This window comes from Pristiophorus japonicus, chromosome 8, assembly GCF_044704955.1.
Source record: "Pristiophorus japonicus isolate sPriJap1 chromosome 8, sPriJap1.hap1, whole genome shotgun sequence".
Taxonomy (NCBI): domain Eukaryota; kingdom Metazoa; phylum Chordata; class Chondrichthyes; family Pristiophoridae; genus Pristiophorus; species Pristiophorus japonicus.
In genome coordinates this window covers 135,507,694-135,524,846 of record NC_091984.1, presented here as the reverse complement: position 1 = coordinate 135,524,846, position 17,153 = coordinate 135,507,694, and the positions used below count along the sequence as shown (strand labels likewise).

The 17,153-nt window shown below is 43.0% G+C and overlaps 1 protein-coding gene across 12 annotated transcripts in view; it reads right to left on the bottom strand.

The window, feature by feature from the left end:
• Positions 1-17,153, bottom strand: part of fam20b (FAM20B glycosaminoglycan xylosylkinase) — a 388,233-nt gene that overhangs the window by 227,399 nt on the left and 143,681 nt on the right. For 4 of the 12 annotated variants that reach the window (XM_070887418.1, XM_070887419.1, XM_070887416.1 and 1 more), the window contains one exon: positions 2,748-2,801. The exons of 7 other annotated variants lie outside the window; for them this stretch is intronic. The gene's annotated coding sequence lies outside the window, so the exon portion shown is untranslated. Of the gene's footprint in view, positions 1-2,747; positions 2,802-17,153 lie in introns of those variants that run through there. One more of the 12 variants, XM_070887427.1, reaches the window with a different exon arrangement.

Sequence of the window (17,153 nt, the reverse complement as noted above, 5' to 3'; positions counted from 1 at the left end):
GCCATCCCCAACACACTAGCAAACAAGAGCTGACTGCGTGGCCAGAGGAGAAAACGCTGGGGGCACCGTCTGTGTTGCAACAAGGATGTGCAGAGACAGAAATGCCACAGAGCTGGGCTACAGAGGAGCAATGCTGAAGGAGGATGTTTTGTTCAAAGACATGAATCTTCATGATTCAAATATAGCTAACAGATATGGATTCTTGAACAATCTACTCACTGGAGGGGGCAGACTCTACAATCTACTAAATGGTTCCCTTTCAAAATTACAATCACCCACCTCTTCAAAAACCCACCTTCAACCCCTCTGTCCTCGCCAACAACTGCCCCACCTCCAATATATTGTCTCCCATAAGGGTGCTGATCTTTGCCGCAACGGCGTTTGAATCCCTCCAATTCGGCTACCGCCCATCCCACAGCTCTGAAAGGGCTGTAACAAATTACATCCTCTGTGGTTGTGACAATGGTGCATTATCTTCAACCTCTCTGCAGTCTCTGACAACAGTTGATCATACCATCTTCCTTCAATGTCCAAATCTAGAACTGCCCTCACTTGGTTCCAGTCTTCAGGATTCAATCATAACCAGAATTGGTGTCGAATTTCTTGGCAATTGCTTCCCATTTTCACACCATCAATTCGAGTCATCTTCGGTCCATCCCTGCCCCTTCCGCTTCCTCATTCACATGCTGCACACCTTAGTGACCTGAGCTGCACACAGGGTCAGCTTACATATAGAAAATATATACGCACACCTATGGGTCCAAACTCTACCTCACCATCTTGAAACTTAAACCTCCTCTGTGATATCAGTCTGCATCTCCAACTGCATCTTGGCGAAGTCTCCACTTTCACCAGCTTAACATTGGGAATACAAAAGCCATCTTCTTTGGCGCCATCACAAACTACATTCCTCCCACTACCACAGGCTGTTCGCACGGCGAAGTTTCCAACCACATATCTGCTCCTTCACAAGGACCATCCAGTTCCACTTTCACCCCTAACTCAGCCCATTTGCCGCTCAAACCCTCATGCATGCTTTCATCGACTTCAGTACTCCAATACTTTTCCGGTCGACCTCCCATCCTCCTAAACTCCATCTCATTCAAAACTCTGCTGCTCATTTTCTATCCCTACCAAGTCCCACTCACCCATTACCTCCATCCTTGTTGAGCTAGTGTTTCCAGATTCCCCCAAATAAACATTTAAAATTCTTGTCTTTGCCTTTAAATCCTTCAGTGGCCTCACCTCACCCTATCTCTACAACCACCTCCTATACCCCTCTCCAAAATGGCGTCCTCTGAATCCTACCTTGTGACTCCCTAGCTCCGTTTGCCCACCATTGGCACCTTACCTGCAGCTGTCTAAGTACCACTTTCTGAAATTCATTCCCAAAATCGTCCCCCACCCTCCCTCTGCTCCTTCAAGATTCAGCTTAAAACCCACCTCTCTAACCAAGCTTTTGTTTATTCCTCCAATTCTCACCTTCTTTGGATCAGCATCTAATTCCCTCATACTTTTGTGATGTTTCAGGATTTTTGATTTATTTTCTTCACAGAAAGGATAAAAGAGTGAATTATATTTGTGTTGAATTTTAAAACAAAGTGAATTCGCACAGGTTTCAAGAAAAGGCACCACTGACTGCGGGGAAGGAAAATGTGTATTAAAGCCAGACAAGCTACTCCAGGAACATTGGGGAACAAGCTTGAGGGCCTCCTCCTTTCAATGGCTGATCTGTATGTTAACTCCATCTACCTTTGTTTCGTAATCCTCAATATCCTTGCCAAACAAAAATCTACCGATCTCATTTTTCCAATCGATTCCCAGCCTCAACAGCTTATTTTCTTTTACACAAAATCTAAGGAAGGGATAGAGTTAGCCTGTTTTATTGAAAGGCCGACTGATGAATCACTGATCAGGAAAAAGATCAGGGGGCAGCCCCCCACACGAACTAGGTACACAAAGAAAAAAGAGACAGAAAGACACTTGAACAATTAATCAACTAGCTTGGTCTGGTGAAAAAGCCCAGCCTAGTGAGGAGAAACCATGTTCAACCCAGGGCTGGTCAGGATTAGAAAGCTGACCAGGGAAAAGTTAAGCAAACCCATCAATAGGAATAGTGTGACATATTTTTATAATGTCTTTTTCTCAAGCAGTATTCTGTAATTAATTGTATCAAGGTGAAATTGTGTCACATTTGTTATTCTGTACGTGCACTTGCTATCTGTAGAATAAAGCAACTTCGCTAAATGGGATTTGCTCTGGCTTTGTTTCACCACCTTGCGAAGGCTGGAGTTGCATGCAAGAGCTGATATCCAGCTCAGATCATAAGGGGGTGCTCCTGTTGCAGGCCCTGCGTTATGCTACCGTATGATTACATACTGGGTGGTGTAGACATAATTTTGGATCCAAGACGTTTAGACAGACTGCTTACAGGAATGATCAGTTCCGCTGTACCCAAAGGACTATCTACAGCAAATACAGAACTTGTAAGCACAGAGACATTTTTCTGCATGAAACATTTTGGGATTTTCTGAGGTCGTGAAAGACGCTATATATATCCAACCTCTAACCTCACTCCCTAGTTCCCAGTTTTACAATTCGCTTGTACTTAATGAATACTACATTACAACAAAATGTATTAGAATTCTTTCAGTCTTGTGCAAATTGAGAAACACCACATTAAGGTGTCCCAGGTGGGCTGTATGATGTGATCAGAGAGGTAAGCTATTATTTTCATGAGCACTCACCAAAAGAATATCAACCTTTGTTTGTTGTTATATTGATGGCAGGGTCAGCTCATCCTGAAATTAAAACAACAATGATGATATTTAAATGCTAAACCCTGCACTACATGCAAGAGAATTTACAATATGTAATACATATTTGGTCAAAAAATATCACTCATTTCTAATTTCCCTACAGTGACGATGGGATTAGGAACTACCATTCATATCTACATAGATTTTATAAGATGGGGAACTTCTATAGGTTAAACGGTCTTGTCAATATTCCAGATCTGGCCCACACCTAAAAATAGAATAAAGATGATCTCCCGAAAGCTTGCACTCTCAGATGGAAAAGAGGAGGCTCACAGACAGAAGAGAGGGAGAAGGAGGTTCTAGACGAGGAGGTTCTGGACGAAAGGAAGAGAATTGTTCACTTGTGTCAACCGTCTATCCGATCGGATCGGTATCAACTACTTGTCACGGTCGTATGTTTTTGCTTATTTGTTATATTCAGTCTTAAACTCTGATTAAACACAATATACCCATCATGTTGGTTTTCACTCGAACCCGATTATTTAAAGTGACCAGAGATAGCCGGAGAGGTTATTTCTAACACAGTTGTGGTACACATTACAGTTTTAATTAGGTTCAATTAAACACCTAATTAATCCTAAACTAACCAGCTTCCATTGTTGGATTTGGAGACTTGTTTCAAATATGCTTGCAAGACCTTCAAACAATCAGAGACCCTTCTTCTAAACCTTCTGATTTGGGCGAGCTGGCAAGCATGAGAATTAAGTATCTTGAATTTCATCAAGCAATTCCCAATTAGGGAGACATAACCATTAGTGACCAATACAGATAATCAATCCAGTCAAATTGGATACCTTACCAAGGTGTCATTCAACTGGATAAGCACTTTTATTGATTTTAATTGATTTGATTAAAAAATAGACTCTAATTAGATTATACTCTTCCCTCTGTACAGCACTTAAATCACAGCAAGGAACACTGGCTTCTACTGTCGAGAATAGCCCATAATTCTTCCTCGGTTGTTAACTTTATTTCCAAACTGCAGCTCAATCAGTATTTTGGTCTGTAGTTTTGTTCCAATGCAGGTCTTAATTGATAACGTCTGGTGATACTGGGATACATCACTTATCTATGTCTCTGATTACCCAGTATGCAAGGATTGACCCTTTTAGCTTTCCCAGAATGCATGCAGCCATCACTTGTCCAAAATACCCATCAATTTCCCAAACTTGACTGACACCCCATCCACCACCTTAAACATTCACTGCCTGCACCACTGGCACACAATAGCTGCAGTATGTACCATCTACAAGATGCACTGCAGCAACTCGCCAAGGCTTCTCCCAAACCCGCAACCTCTACCACCTAGAAAGACAAGGCAGCAGGCACATGGGAACACCATCACCTGCAAGTCCTCCTCCAAGTGACATACCATCCTGACTTGGAAATATATTGCTGTTCCTTCATCGTCGCTGTGTCAAAATCCTGGAACTCCCTCCCTAACAGCACTGTTGGAGTACCTTCACCATAAGGTAGTGGTTCAGTCGTACTGCTATCATTGCCCGGGAACTCAGACACTACGACAACATCATCAGCCGTCCTGAGCGAGTCAGCAGGCAGGTCGTCAGCTCAAGGATTTCCCCTACGGGATACATGACCGCCTCACAACCCTTCTGCTCATTCTAACCCAGATCAGCATGTTACGGTCATCAGTGCGTTCGCCACAACCCTGGAAGCTACAGATGAGGCCAAAGAGGAATTCTACTCCAGCCTTGAACAATCCTTGTCCAGAGTCCCAATGGGCGACTTTAATGCCAGAGTTGGAAAGGACACAGACCTCTGGAGAGGGGTGATTGGCAGGGAAAGGGTCGGGAGAACCACCTACAATGGTATCCTCCTCCTGACAAAACGCTCAGAACATAGTCTTGGCATAACCAACACCATGTTTCTTCAAAAAGAAAAGGCCACCCTTGCTCCAAGCAGTGGCATCTGCTAGACTACGTCATCGTCCGAGCGAGGGGCCGCAAGGACGTCCATATCACTTGCGCCATGACAGCAGACGACAACTGCTGGACTGACCACCGGCTAATCCATTCTGATATATCCATCAACGCAAGCCTCAAAATGGCGGTGGCAACAGAAGTGCTGCCGCAAAAAGAACACTGAAGTACTCAAAGACCCTGCAAAGAAAGCCTCACAGACAACCTGACGACCTCCAATGAACCAGAGCCACAGTGTCCATAGTGCCTGGCCTGCCCCCAAGTCCACCATAATTAGCACCTGCGAAGAGACTCTTGGTTACTCTACCAGAAAACATCAAGTTTGATGAGAACGACCAGATCAAGGAACTAATAAACCACAAACGCAAGTCATTTCTGAATTAGAAACAACTCCACAACTCGAGTGAAAGCAGACCGACAGACAACTGAAGGCCAAGGTCCAACAAAAAACTCGTGACTTGAAGAACAAATGGTGGGTCGACTAAGTGCAGAAGATCCAGCATTTAACCGACAATCACGACGTGCGTGGATTTTTTAGCGCAGTCAAGTCCACCTACGGCCCAAGCACTCAAGGTCCTGTTCTACCGAGAGCCAAGAACGGAGAGGGCTCATCAAGGACAGAGAGGCAGTCAGTGCCCACTGGAAGGAGTACTTCGAGGATCTTCTCAACCAAGACTCTGTCTTTGACTTGAGTGTCCTTGACTCCAGCCCACAGCATGCTACCTGTCACCACCTCGGAACAATCCCAGCCTGGCATTAGGTTGAAAAGGTCATCCGACAACTGAAAAACAACAAGGCCTCAGGATCAGCTGGAAACCCCGCCGAAGTACTGAAGCATGGCGGAGAAGTACTCTTGGCACAAATCCACAACCTCATCTCTCTGATCTGGAAGGAGGAGAACATGCCAGGAGATCTCAGACGCCAACTGCGGTAATTACAGAGGAGTTTTCCTGCTGTCTGTCACAGAGAAAATCATCGCAGGAATCCTCCTCAATCGTCTCCTCCCAGTGGCTGAAGAGTTCCTCCCAGAGTCGCAATACGGATTCCGCCCACTAAGGGGCACAACAGACATGATCTTCTTCGCGCGACAAATCCAAGAAAAATGTAGGGAGCAGCATCAACCTCTGCACATGGCTTTCATTGACCTCACAAAGGCTTTCGACTCTCAACCTCGAAGGATTTGGGAGTTTCCTTCACAAATTCGGCTGTCCTCAAAAATTCGGCACCATCCTCCACCTGCTTCACGAGGTCATGCAAGCCGTGATTCTTACCAACGGATCCACCACAGACCCAATACAAGTGCAGACTGGGGTCAAGCAAGGCTGTGTCATTGCAGCAACGCTCTTCTCAAATCGTCCTCGCTGCAATGCTTCATCTCACCTTCAACAAGTTCCCTGCTGAAGTGGAGTTAATCTACAGGACAAGCGGGAAATTGTTCACCCTCCGACGCCTCCAGTCCAGATCCAAGGTTGCTCCAACCTCTCATTGAATTACAATATGCAGATGACGCTTGCGTTTGTGCACCATCGGATTCCGGCGCCTACGATCAGCAAGGGCAGACATCGATGACGAAGTCCAACACTGCCTTCAGTGTGCCAGTGCAGCCTTCGGCCGCCTGAGGAAGAGAGTATTCGAAGACCATGATCTCAAACCCGGCACCAAGCTCATGGCCCTCCTATATGGTTCAGAGACATGGACTATGTACAATAGGCACCTCAAAGCACTGGAGAAGTACCACCAACGCTACCTCCACAAAATCCTGAAAATTAATTCGCAGGATAGGTGCACCGTCAGCGTTCTCTCAGACCAACATCCCCATGAAATGAGTTTAGACAGTCTAAATTCACTGCTGGGTATGAACTCACAGGTAGTGACCATGCTCGACCAGTTCCGGTGAGCGGGCCACATTGTCCGCATACCCGATGCTAGACTCCTGAAACAAGCACTCTACTCAGAGTTACGTCACAGCAAGCGAGCCCCAGATGGGCAGAGAAAACGCTTCAAGGACACCCTCAAAGTCTCCTTGAAAAAATGCAACATCCTCACTGACTCTTGGGAATCCTTGACCCAAGACAGCCGAATTTATGAAGGAAATTGTGAAGGAAACTCCAAAATCCCAAAAGTGGAGGAGGAGCATCTGAGAAGGCCCCGACACTTCGAGTCTCTTCGCCAGGAGCAGAGGAAAGCCAAGCACAAAAAGCGGAAAGAGCGAACAACAAATTAAGCACCCCATCCACCCGCCCATCCAACCACCGTCTGCCCCACCTATGACAGAGAATGTAGATCCCGCATTGGTCTCATCAGTCACCTTAGAACTCATTTTAGTGTGGATGTAAGTCATCCTCGACTCTGTGGGATTGCCTAAAAAGAGGAAGTTCAAGAAGGCGCCTTACAACAACCTTCTCAAGGGCAATTAGGGAAGGGCAATAAATGCTAGCCTTGCCAGTGATGCCCACATCCCAGAAACAAATTTTTAAAAACTATCAGTTGACAGAATCTATTTCCATTTTGAAAATTAACAATGTGATAGATAATGGTCTTTCATCTCAATGACCGAGGTTAAAATTAACAGACTCGTTACATCTGTTTGCTGGTTGCACAAACCAATATGAAATGAATTTAGGCAGTCTAAATCCACCATTGAGTATGAACACAGTTCAAAACTACATCTAAAATAAGCAGTAAACTGGCAACTCATTCACAAAGACCGCAATAATTCCTCAGTTTCAGACCACTAATACAGCAAATGGAAAAATATCGCATTGATGCAGTTGGTGTTGAGTTTAAAGCCAAGGCACGCTGATGCAGCAGAAAAAAAAAGAGAGACCTTCATCATGATAAACCAGACACGAAATTGCTCACAATGGATATTTGCAACGGAAAGCATTTAATTCCATAGTAATAACCTTCATGAACGGTAAATTCAAAATTTCAAATAAAATATTGCATTTCTATTTCAGCCTTTGTCAAGTTAAAATTCCACACAAGAAATTTCAGAATAATTGAAAATAAAACTTCTATTTGCAATCTACTATCAATAATTCATCCTTTTTTTGTGCTAAGGAAACTAAATTGTCCAATAATTTGAATTAAGCAATGTAAACAACACAGCAGTGAGAACTTAGCACGAAAGCCATGATTTATCAGGTAAGTTAAATTAAGCACCTTTTAATCAAGAGAATACAGTCTTTGAAATGTTTAATATTTGAAAATTATGTTTTGTAGGTAAACTATTTCCCCAAAAGAACAATGATTTGCAGCAATTCATATTTAACGATTCACTTGACATGACATTTAAAGCAATTAAATGGCTTCCTTAAAGCAAAGGGCTCACTGACATAATGACCAGTAATTTGCAGTCAGCGGCATAACAAAGGCATTCGCCGCTGGTCCCGAAGTAAGGTTCCCACAAAGATCTTGCAATCTCTGTGGCGAGAAGTTCGGCTTTTCCAACATTCAGCTGAGATCAGTGTAAGTTAATGTGGAATCCCTAACTCGAGTTGCTGGGACATCAACAAGCTGTCCAAGCAGTCAATCACAATGCAGAATTCTCAAAGACCGGGAACCAGGAAGTGATTAAGCTCCTTTTAATCTAACATTTTTTTTAAATGTTAGAGTACAAAACAAAGATTGGGACTCTTTTTTAAAAAAAAAAAGAGAAAAAAAATGTTTTTAATGTTCCTTGAAAATTTTAATTTTTATTAAAAGGGATAAATTTGACACTCCACAAAATTAAAATTAGCATTTTCAGGACCATAATATTTGCTTAGCAGTCAATACTCTTAAAACCACAGTTACACCTAATCCAAAACTTTTAATGGAGTATTTAACAGCGATATTACCACGGAAAAGCCGACGTTTGTCTGTTACACTGATTTTCCTGATTGCCGTCTATGGCGGGCTGGGGCAGGGGGTAGGGGGGGGGTGTGGGAAAGAGAACGGGACACAGCACAGCCAGTGTCGGAGCAGTGAATGCCTGACCGCAATTTCAGAATTTTCGCGTTATGATGTGCATGTGCTAAATCCTGAAGCTGTGTTCAGTTTCAAAGATGTTCACTGTTATTGTCCACTGCAAATTTCGGGCCAATTAGTCCACATGCTGTTGCTGTGGACATATCCTTTGAACCACAAGGAAATGCGTTTAAATGTAGTCCAGGTTGATTATTATTTCCCCTTCAACTTCCTCCACCACTGCTATCCCTCTGGTACTTGGTTCTTCAAAATTATAAAAAAAAGTTGTTTCTTTCTAAATACTGATGCATGCGCATGCCATGTACATGCATCATTTTATACTAACATTTTTCTTTTAAACTTGGTGTGTTCAGTATCAGAGGAAATGAAGATAGCAGTTTGAGGTAAAACTGCTGGACAGTAAGGCAAATGCTGCTCAAATTTGTGAGAAATTGAGGAGAGACCAAGAGGGGTCACGTACACAAATCTTTGAAGGTGGCAGGACAAGTTGAGATGGCTGTTAAAAAAAGCATAATGGATCCTGCGCTTTATAAATAAGAGGTATAGAGTACAAAAGCAAAAAGTTATGCTAAACCTTTAAAAATCACTGGTTAGGCCTCAGCTAGAATAGTGTCTCCAATTCTGGGCACCACAATTTAGGAAGGATATCAAGGCCTTGGCGAGGATGCACAGCAGATTTACTAGAATGGTCCCAGAGATGAGGGACTTGAGTTATGTGGAAGGATCAGAGAAGCTGGGATTGTCCTCCTTAGAGCAGAGAAGGTTAAAGGGAGATTTAATAGAGGCATTCAAAATTATGAAGGGCTTTGATAAGTAAATAAGGAAAAACTGCAGTAATGTCAGTAACAGGAGGATGCAGATTTACAGTAACTGGCAAAAGAACCAGAGTAGATAAGAATTTTTTTTTTATGCAGCGAGGATGATCAGGAATGCATTTTCTGAAAGCGTGTTGGAAGCAGATTCAACAGTACTTTCAAAGGGGAATTGGATTATATACTTCAAAAGGAAACATCTGCAGGGCTATGGGGAAAAAGCAGGGGAATGGGACTAATTGGATAGATCTTTCAAAGAGCCTGCACAGGTACAATGGGTCGAATAGCCTTCTTCTGTGCCGTTTGACACTGAATCCATATTCTATGAGTTCGCCTTCCAGTTTAAATCAAGAACTGAATGCAAAATCTTTTGTTGCTGAAAGGTGACAAAACTTCATTTAGGTAGAATTACATGAAATCAACAGCATTTAAATAGGCCATTCAGCCCAATTGGTCTTTGTCTGTGTTTATATTCCACATATCTCCTCCCACTTGAATTACTTCTTCCAACCCTGCCCCGTATCCTCTATTCTTTTCTCTTGCATGTATGCATCAAGCTACCCTAAAGTGCATCATTGCTAAATGTTATCTGCTTCAACCACTCCGTGGCCAGAGTTTCACATTCTCACTACTCTGCATAAAGAAATTCCTTCCAAATTATTTATTTGATCGGTTAGCAGCTTTCTTATATTTATGCCCCCTTGTTTTGGACTCACCGACAAGTGGAAACAGTTTCTCCACGTCCATTCTATCTTAATAATTTTAAAGACTTCTATCTTATTCAATTCCAAGAAACCTTTGTAACTGCTGGAGAAGGGCTGGAAAATTCTGATGAACTACAGGACATAAATTCTAGTCATCTTGCAGTCCATTATCTAATCTGCTGCATTGTATATTCTACCTGAGCCATAAATATTTTTTCATTGTTTTAACCTTGAAAACGTAGGTCGGTGCGCACTATTTTGAGAAAGTAATAAAAGCTACATTTAATCCATTAGGAGTTCAATGATGATTGTTAATCTCTTCTTCCATATACTTCATATGGGAGTAAACAAAGATGTATTTCAGATTGTCGTGGATGCAGTCCTTTTAGGAAAACGATTCGCAGGCCCTGCACAGAACAGTAGAAAAAACACAACACATACAATGAGGATAACTGCTGTGAAAGTGAACATAGTAATGTAGCAGGAGCCACATTCAGTCTCCTCCAGTCCCCTCACCAGTAACCTAACTCCCACCTCCCTCTTTTATCCTCCACCTGTCAGGTATTGCTGCTTCTGTCAGCCTAATCACTAATTACCTTGCTTCCACCTTTGACATATGCCACAACCAAGTCCTTTAGTTTCCCATTCATGCCTGGTAGAGTTGCCACCTCTGCACCCACAAGTTTGTGGACTGCAGACTTGAGCGCATATCCTACTCAACACCAAGACCACTTATTTAAACAACATTGTCCAGTTCAGACGTCACCTCAATCCTACCACTGAAAATCTAACCCACACCCTTATCACCTTTAGGCTCAATGTCCCACGATTTCCTTGCTAGCTTCCCAAGCTCCAGCCTAAAAAAAACTTGTTCATCCAACAGCCTGCTATTTGCATTTGATCACACATTAAGTGCCCCAACATACCGCAATCAACACTCTTCACTCTCACTTACAAATCCTTCCAGACATCACCACTCTCCCTCTACAACCTTCTTTGACTCAGTTCATACTCTACTTTTCTGACTAAATTCCTGTGCATTCGTCTTCTCTTGCTCCACCACTGGTGGCAAAGCATGAATCCCCACACTCTGTAAATCTCTTCATAAGTGACACATCACTCCATTTTGAAAAGTTAAGCTTCATGGCTTTGATTGTTCTCCTCCTGCTGCTCAGCATTCATTTCTACTCTGAAAAGCATATTGGGGTATTTAAGTTAAAAGTATTTATCAATGCAAGTTGCTTTTCTTGAGCTGCTCTTCTGAGATTAGAATTAAGCAAAATGTTTGGACAGTACATTGGAAGTTTTATTTGGCCCAGAAACTTGACAATGTCATAAATAGAGAAATTTCCCAAGAAGAACATCCCAAACATGGATAACAAGCTTTCAGCCAAAAACAAAAATTATTTTCATTGATAAATTTTGGTCAATTCATAGGACTGGACTTCCAAATAGACGAGATCGCAAACAGCAGTTTGGCTACCATATATCTTCATTTCTCCCTCAAGAGCAATCATAGCTTGCCCACAAATCGAAGAAAGCTCAAATTAGCCGAGATCAATGTACAGTACCAACGCTGAATGTTTGCTTTCAGATTGTGGTCAGATGTTAACCTTCCAAACCGTTTAACAGCCCCAAAGGGGTCAAACAGACCTGTGGTTTATTCCTTGCAGCATGGATTCAGAATGTCACAAAATATCTAAATGCATATATGCATCAACATTTGTACATTTGGAAAGCTTTTCAATTTGAAGAAACTGCACACTTTGACCAATGTCAGTTAGTTGTTCATTCACAAACTCTTGTTTGCTGATGCTTTTGTACTTGAAGCAAACACATTTGGATCTGCAACTGACCATTGATAGATTTGCAGCAGTTAACAATTATGGACATTTCAGCCAAAAGAAAAGAGCTAACATGCCAGCTTGCACCAAGCAATTGAATGAGTCATCCCAGACCACACAAACAACCTGGAAGACAATACCAGAACAGCACTGGCAGATGCATGGGAGCAGGAATGTCTGCCCATCCTCACCACTGAGGAATAGTATACACCACATGATGTATGAGATACACACTTGGTCAGATGCCACATGGTCAAATCTACAGGTATACCGCCAACCAGAGTTGGCAACTCTAATGGGAGCTAATTGGTAGGTTAGGTAAAACAGAAGCACACATTTTAAGAGAGGGTACGTTTAAAGAGGGCACAAGAACAGGTAGCTCGCAGATAATTAATTTTCCACAAGCTGATCTTGCTGCTTCTCCACTTTAATTTAACATTGAAAGACAGCATTTGGCAAATCAGTTTACCTGCCAATGTCACAACCATCCACTCGCCATCCTGCCAACAACTTTGGAAGCAAAGCTTCAAGTGAGAAGACGAGGCATTGGGAACAGGAAGAACATGCCACTCCTTAAACAACTGGAAAGAAGGGCAGATCTGCAGCAAGCTTCGGTGGGTGGCAGAGGCACAGACAGAACTGGAGCACTCAGGGCAGGGCTACCCTCAGAATACCAATCAGACATGCAGGCACTCAGCTTACAGCAAGGAAATACTGGAGCAAAGCCCTGGCAGCTTTCATAGAGGAGTAAAAGCCAGGCAGTGCAGGCAAAATAATTAATTCAGGGGTTGGAGGCGGGGATGAGGGGCAGGGAAAAGCAGGGAATGGGAACAGAGTTAGATCACGGTGGCAAAAAAAAACAGGTGGAAATGTTTCTACCCACAATATATTTGATGCATGTCGTCACCTCGGGATCAATTGATGAATGCCAACCACAGACTAATCAGCAATGTCGGGGCTCACCAAAATGTTCAAATGTTATATCTTATACTAGATGTACAATATTACATTACAGGCTTACAAAATATTTAACAGATTTATCAACCTTGTACAATCTGGACAGTATCAACTGTATTCATCTGAATTCATAGAGAACTCAAAATGTTCTAACAGGAGTAATCTGTGGACTTGAATGTGCTCTGCAAAATGTCCTGGTAGCCTTGTTTTCAGCTGTAAAACTGCTGTTAAAGCAGCTTTGAACAGAGACATTTTGTGTGGAAATGCCCCCACAACCACAACGTGAATGGATGCAGTGTGCAGTGCACAACACTCTATTGATCACATCACTACAGTGGAAACTCGACACATTCCCAACCAACCAATGACCAGCTATTTTAAAACTTCAAAAAAGGAACAAAGACCAATCAATACCAGAAACAGCATACAAATTTCTTCCTTTCATAACATTTAGGATCCTGTCTTGATGACAGAGAAACACAGTTGTCGATCAAGCAATTTTATTCCAGCTCAACGACTTCCCTTCAATATAGGATTCATTATGTAAAAATAATACGTACTTTATACCAAACTTTTAGATTTAGAAAACTGCACGTTAACTTTTTTGATTTTGCATGCAATTCCACAAGTGTACGTTTATGGGATACCTTAAATACTATAATTTCAATCACCCCCATGGCAATTCGTTTCTCTTCCTCCATAAATAATCCATATAATATACAAAAACTTGAGGTTTTGCTTTCTTGGATACTTATAGAATTATAGAATTGTTACAGCACAGAAGACCATTCGACCCATCGAGCAGGAGTCGGTTTTCTACAAGAGCACTGCAGTGAGTCCCACTCCCCCACCCTTTCCCAATAGCCCGGCAATTATTTTTCCTTCAGTACTTATCCAATTCCCTTTTGAAAGCCACAACTGAATCCGCCTCCACCACACTTAAAGGCACTGAACAACAGATACTAACCAATCGCTGCGTAAAAAAGTTTTTCCTCATGTCACCTTTGGTTCTTCTGCCAATCACCTTAAATTTGTCATCTGGTTCGCGACCCTTCTGCCAATGGGAACAGTTCCTCTCTATCTACTTGTCTAAACTCATGATTTTGAACACCTCTATCAGATCTCCTCTCAACCTTCTCTGCTCCAAGGAGCACAACCCCAGTCTATCCATGCAACTGAAGTCCCTCATCTATGGAACCATTCTTGTAAATCTTTTCTGCATGCTCTCAAAGGCCTCACATCCTTCCTAAAAAGTGTGGTGCCTAGAATTGGACACAATACTCCAGTTGAGGCCGAACCAATGTTTAAAAAAGGTTCATCATAACCTCTTTGCTTTTGTACTGTATGGCTCCATTTATGAAGCCCAGGATCCCGTATGCTTTTTTAAACTGCTTTCTAAACCTAGCCTGACACTTTCAACAATTTGTGCACAAATACCCCTAGGTTTCTCAGTTAATGCACCCCCTTTAGAATTGTACCCTTTAATTTATATTTCCTCTCCTCGTTCTTCCTACCAAAATGTATCACTTCGCACTTTTTTGCATTACATTTCATCTGCCACATGTCCGCCCATTCCACCAGCCTGTCTATGTTCTCTTGAAGTCTATCACCATCCTCCTCACTTCACTGTTCACTATACTTCCAAGTTTTGTCATCTGCAAATTTTGAAATTGTGTCCTGTACACCCAAGTTTAAGTCATTAATGTGTCGAAAATTGCGGCCACTCGGGTGTGTACGAAGTGTGCACGCACCCGGCAAGGCTGGCAAAAGCCGGATCTTGGGGCGCGATGTGCATGCACCGAGAAGCGTCTTTTCCGATCTGTCAAAATTTCTTTAGACAGATTCTACACATCCCTAGGAGAGGACATCCATATGGCAGAGATTGGACTATTTGCCCAACTCATGTCCAGCGAATATCCTTCAAACTTTTATGCCTGGTAAAAGCAGGCACATAGCTTACTTTTACCAGTGTAATACTTTTAAGACATAGAAAAATTATATTTAATCCTTCATTTTTATATTAAAAACCATTGTCCATTAAGGCAAGTTTATTTTTAACCCTATTAAAATAAAATTTTAAATTCCCAAAAATATATAGTTTTTTCTAAAACATTTAATTTCAAATAATTGTAAATATGTGAGGTGTTTTTTTATTTATTTATTGTCCTGTGTTTCTTGTTTTAGGGGGTTATTTCCATTGATAGTAATGGGAACCCGTACAAACGGAGTTGCCATTTTTATCGATTAGAATACTCCATAGTGATTGGTGGTCCAGGCCTACGTGATTTCAACATAGAAACGTACGCATCTCGAAGACATCTTCCCGTACGCTGTATAGCGAATGGTGGCCTCCGACCAGAATTCTACATTCCTACGGGACCAACAGGTAGTTTCATAGATTTGTTTTACATCGGAAGCCTCGGACCGCAATTTTCGGCCCAAAATATATCGGAGGTCCTGGTGCCGACCCTTGGGGACCACCACCATGTACTTTCCTTCAATCCGAAAAACAACCATTCACCACTACTCTGTTTCCTGTCAATTTTGTATCCATGCTGTCACTGTCCCTTTTATTCCACGGGTTTCAACTCGGCAGGCAAGCCTATTATGTGGCACTTCATCAAACGCCTTTTGGAAAACATAGAAACATAAAAACATAGAAAATAGGTGCAGGAGTAGGCCATTTGGCCCTTCGAGCCTGCACAACCATTCAATATCATGGCTGATCATATCTAACTTCCTCTTGAATATATCTAACAAACTGGCATCAACTCTGCGGCAGAGAATTCCACAGGTTCACAACTCTGAGTGAAGAAGTATCTCCTCATCTCAGTCCTAAATGGCTTACCCCTTATCCTTAGACTGTGTCCCCTGGTTCTGGACCTCAACATCGGGAACATTCTTCCTCCATCTAACCTGACCAGTCCCATCAGAATTTTTATGTTTCTATGAGATCCCCTCGCATTCTTCTAAATTCCAGTGAATACAGGCACAGTCAATCCAGTCTCTCCGCATATGTCAGTCCTGCCATCCCTGGAATCAGTCTGGTGAACCTTCGCTGCACTCCCTCAATAGCAAGAACGTCCTTCCTCAGATTAGAGGACCAAAACTGAACACAATGAGCCCAAGTTTCGAGCCGTGCCTAGAACGGCGCAGTCCCGACCTGGACCCCCGTTTTTCGCGCCACAAAGTGCGCCTAAAAATAACCTCTGTATTCTCCACCTCCCTGCAGGTCCTCTAGCCCTCGGCGCAGCACAGCAGGAGCTGTAGGGGGCGGAGCCAGGTCCCTGCGCTGAAAACAGTGCCGGGACCTCTGCACATGCGCGCGCAAGTGCAGTAGCTCCAGGCGCCCGAATCTGTGTGGGAGGGGCTGAAGCATGCAGCCCCTAGCCCTGGCCGAATGGCCTCACTGGGGCTGCGTGAATAAGGCTCCTCCCACGGCCAGCTCCTGCTTCCTCCCGACCCGACTCGACTCCCGCTTCCCGCCTCCGGACCGGACCCGACCCGACTCCCGCTCCCTTCCCCCCCCCGGACCGGACCCGACACGACTCAAAGTTTCGTCAGTGAAAACTTACTCCAAACTAACTTAGAATGGAGAAAGAGAAGATTTTTGTACGCTCGAAAAAACCTTGTCTACACTTTAGAAAATCAGGCGTAGGTTACAAATCAGGCGTAGGGAATGGTGGGGGGGGGGGGGCGTTTAAAGGGAAGTTTACAAACATTAAAACACTTCAGTTTTACAAATAAAGAGCCATCATCAATAATAAATGATAAATACATCAATAAATCAACCAATAAATCAATCCAAAAAAATTAAGAAGAAATAATTTTTTTTCTTTTTTAAAAATCAATAAATAAAACATTTTCTACTTACCGACTGCAGCACCGGGAACCCTCCAACAGCATGCTGGGATGCACCCCCCCCCCCCCTCCCTCCCCTCCACCAGTGTCTCTATCTCTCTGTATGTGTCTCTCATTCTCTGTCTGTCAGTGTCTGTGTTTCTGACAGCGAGGGGAGGTAAAGGGAGAGAGATGGGAGGGAAAGAAGATGGGGGGGGGGGAAAGAGGAGAAGGAGATGGGGGGGGAAAGAAGGAGATGGGGGGG